The sequence below is a fragment of the Lithobates pipiens genome, unplaced genomic scaffold, assembly GCF_037356315.1.
Source record: "Lithobates pipiens isolate NorthernLeopardFrog02 unplaced genomic scaffold, aLitPip1_a1.2 Scaffold_8, whole genome shotgun sequence".
In the NCBI taxonomy this organism is placed as follows: domain Eukaryota; kingdom Metazoa; phylum Chordata; class Amphibia; order Anura; family Ranidae; genus Lithobates; species Lithobates pipiens.
This window is the reverse complement of record NW_027507903.1, coordinates 591,348,484-591,352,474: the sequence shown is the minus strand read 5'-3', so window position 1 is coordinate 591,352,474 and position 3,991 is coordinate 591,348,484.

Here is a 3,991-nt window from a genome sequence, read left to right as displayed (position 1 = left end):
TGTATTGGTGTAAGGTGGAGGTGTATTGGTGTGTGGAGTGAGATCGCGGTGCGGGTGTATGGAGGTGTATTGGTGTAAGGTGGAGGTGTATTGGTGTGTGGAGTGAGATCGCGGTGCGGGTGTATGGAGGTGTATTGGTGTAAGGTGGAGGTGTATTGGTGTGTGGAGTGAGATCGCGGTGCGGGTGTATGGAGGTGTATTGGTGTAAGGTGGAGGTGTATTGGTGTAAGGTGGAGGTGTATTGGTGTGTGGAGTGAGATCGCGGTGCGGGTGTATGGAGGTGTAGTGGTGTATGGAGTGAGATCGCGGTGCGGGTGTATGGAGGTGTATTGGTGTAAGGTGGAGGTGTATTGGTGTATGGAGTGAGATGGCGGTGCGGGTGTATGGAGGTGTATTGGTGTAAGGTGGAGGTGTATTGGTGTATGGAGTGAGATCGCGGTGCGGGTGTATGGAGGTGTATTGGTGTAAGGGGGAGGTGTATTGGTGTGTGGAGTGAGATCGCGGTGCGGGTGTATGGAGGTGTATTGGTGTAAGGTGGAGGTGTATTGGTGTGTGGAGTGAGATCGCGGTGCGGGTGTATGGAGGTGTATTGGTGTAAGGTGGAGGTGTATTGGTGTATGGAGTGAGATCGCGGTGCGGGTGTATGGAGGTGTATCGGTGTAAGGTGGAGGTGTATTGGTGTGTGGAGTGAGATCGCGGTGCGGGTGTATGGAGGTGTATTGGTGTAAGGTGGAGGTGTATTGGTGTATGGAGTGAGATCGCGGTGCGGGTGTATGGAGGTGTATTGGTGTAAGGTGGAGGTGTATTGGTGTATGGAGTGAGATCGCGGTGCGGGTGTATGGAGGTGTATTGGTGTAAGGTGGAGGTGTATTGGTGTATGGAGTGAGATCGCGGTGCGGGTGTATGGAGGTGTATCGGTGTAAGGTGGAGGTGTATTGGTGTGTGGAGTGAGATCGCGGTGCGGGTGTATGGAGGTGTATTGGTGTAAGGTGGAGGTGTATTGGTGTAAGGTGGAGGTGTATTGGTGTATGGAGTGAGATCGCGGTGCGGGTGTATGGAGGTGTATCGGTGTAAGGTGGAGGTGTATTGGTGTGTGGAGTGAGATCGCGGTGCGGGTGTATGGAGGTGTATTGGTGTAAGGTGGAGGTGTATTGGTGTATGGAGTGAGATCGCGGTGCGGGTGTATGGAGGTGTATTGGTGTAAGGTGGAGGTGTATTGGTGTATGGAGTGAGATCGCGGTGCGGGTGTATGGAGGTGTATCGGTGTAAGGTGGAGGTGTATTGGTGTAAGGTGGAGGTGTATTGGTGTGTGGAGTGAGATCGCGGTGCGGGTGTATGGAGGTGTATTGGTGTAAGGTGGAGGTGTATTGGTGTAAGGTGGAGGTGTATTGGTGTATGGAGTGAGATCGCGGTGCGGGTGTATGGAGGTGTATCGGTGTAAGGTGGAGGTGTATTGGTGTGTGGAGTGAGATCGCGGTGCGGGTGTATGGAGGTGTATTGGTGTAAGGTGGAGGTGTATTGGTGTATGGAGTGAGATCGCGGTGCGGGTGTATGGAGGTGTATTGGTGTAAGGTGGAGGTGTATTGGTGTATGTAGTGAGATCGCGGTGCGGGTGTATGGAGGTGTATTGGTGTAAGGTGGAGGTGTATTGGTGTGTGGAGTGAGATCGCGGTGCGGGTGTATGGAGGTGTATTGGTGTAAGGTGGAGGTGTATTGGTGTATGGAGTGAGATCGCGGTGCGGGTGTATGGAGGTGTATTGGTGTAAGGTGGAGGTGTATTGGTGTATGGAGTGAGATCGCGGTGCGGGTGTATGGAGGTGTATTGGTGTAAGGTGGAGGTGTATTGGTGTATGGAGTGAGATCGCGGTGCGGGTGTATGGAGGTGTATTGGTGTAAGGTGGAGGTGTATTGGTGTAAGGTGGAGGTGTATTGGTGTATGGAGTGAGATCGCGGTGCGGGTGTATGGAGGTGTATTGGTGTAAGGTGGAGGTGTATTGGTGTATGGAGTGAGATCGCGGTGCGGGTGTATGGAGGTGTATTGGTGTAAGGTGGAGGTGTATTGGTGTGTGGAGTGAGATCGCGGTGCGGGTGTATGGAGGTGTATTGGTGTAAGGTGGAGGTGTATTGGTGTATGGAGTGAGATCGCGGTGCGGGTGTATGGAGGTTTATTGGTGTGTGGAGTGAGATCGCGGTGCGGGTGTATGGAGGTGTATTGGTGTAAGGTGGAGGTGTATTGGTGTGTGGAGTGAGATCGCGGTGCGGGTGTATGGAGGTGTATTGGTGTAAGGTGGAGGTGTATTGGTGTAAGGTGGAGGTGTATTGGTGTGTGGAGTGAGATCGCGGTGCAGGTGTATGGAGGTGTATTGGTGTAAGGTGGAGGTGTATTGGTGTGTGGAGTGAGATCGCGGTGCGGGTCTATGGAGGTGTATTGGTGTATGGAGTGAGATCGCGGTGCGGGTCTATGGAGGTGTATTGGTGTGTGGAGTGAGATCGCGGTGCGGGTCTATGGAGGTGTATTGGTGTGTGGAGTGAGATCGCGGTGCGGGTGTATGGAGGTGTAGTGGTGTATGGAGTGAGATCGCGGTGCGTGTGTATGGAGGTGTATTGGTGTAAGGTGGAGGTGTATTGGTGTATGGAGTGAGATCGCGGTGCGGGTGTATGGAGGTGTATTGGTGTAAGGTGGAGGTGTATGGAGTGAGATCGCGGTGCGGGTGTATGGAGGTGTATTGGTGTAAGGTGGAGGTGTATGGAGTGAGATCGCGGTGTGGGTGTATGGAGGTGTATTGGTGTAAGGTGGAGGTGTATTGGTGTGTGGAGTGAGATCGCGATGCAGGTGTATGGAGGTGTATTGGTGTGTGGAGTGAGATCGCGGTGCGGGTCTATGGAGGTGTATTGGTGTATGGAGTGAGATCGCGGTGCGGGTCTATGGAGGTGTATTGGTGTGTGGAGTGAGATCGCGGTGCGGGTCTATGGAGGTGTATTGGTGTGTGGAGTGAGATCGCGGTGCGGGTGTATGGAGGTGTAGTGGTGTATGGAGTGAGATCGCGGTGCGTGTGTATGGAGGTGTATTGGTGTAAGGTGGAGGTGTATTGGTGTATGGAGTGAGATCGCGGTGCGGGTGTATGGAGGTGTATTGGTGTAAGGTGGAGGTGTATGGAGTGAGATCGCGGTGCGGGTGTATGGAGGTGTATTGGTGTAAGGTGGAGGTGTATGGAGTGAGATCGCGGTGCGGGTGTATGGAGGTGTATTGGTGTAAGGTGGAGGTGTATGGAGTGAGATCGCGGTGCGGGTGTATGGAGGTGTATTGGTGTGTGGAGTGAGATCGCGGTGCGGGTGTATGGAGGTGTATTGGTGTGTGGAGTGAGATCGCGGTGCGGGTGTATGGAGGTGTATTGGTGTAAGGTGGAGGTGTATTGGTGTATGGAGTGAGATCGCGGTGCGGGTGTATGGAGGTGTATTGGTGTAAGGTGGAGGTGTATTGGTGTATGGAGTGAGATCGCGGTGCGGGTGTATGGAGGTGTATTGGTGTAAGGTGGAGGTGTATTGGTGTGTGGAGTGAGATCGCGGTGCGGGTGTATGGAGGTGTATTGGTGTAAGGTGGAGGTGTATTGGTGTATGGAGTGAGATCGCGGTGCGGGTGTATGGAGGTGTATTGGTGTAAGGTGGAGGTGTATTGGTGTGTGGAGTGAGATCGCGGTGCGGGTGTATGGAGGTGTATTGGTGTAAGGTGGAGGTGTATTGGTGTGTGGAGTGAGATCGCGGTGCGGGTGTATGGAGGTGTATTGGTGTAAGGTGGAGGTGTATTGGTGTGTGGAGTGAGATCGCGGTGCGGGTGTATGGAGGTGTATTGGTGTAAGGTGGAGGTGTATGAGTATGGCGTGAGTTCGCGGTGCGGGTGTATGGAGGTGTATTGGGTGTGGAGGTGTATTGGTGTGTGGAGTGAGATCGCGGTGCGGGTGTATGGAGGTGTATTGGTGTATGGAGTGAGGAT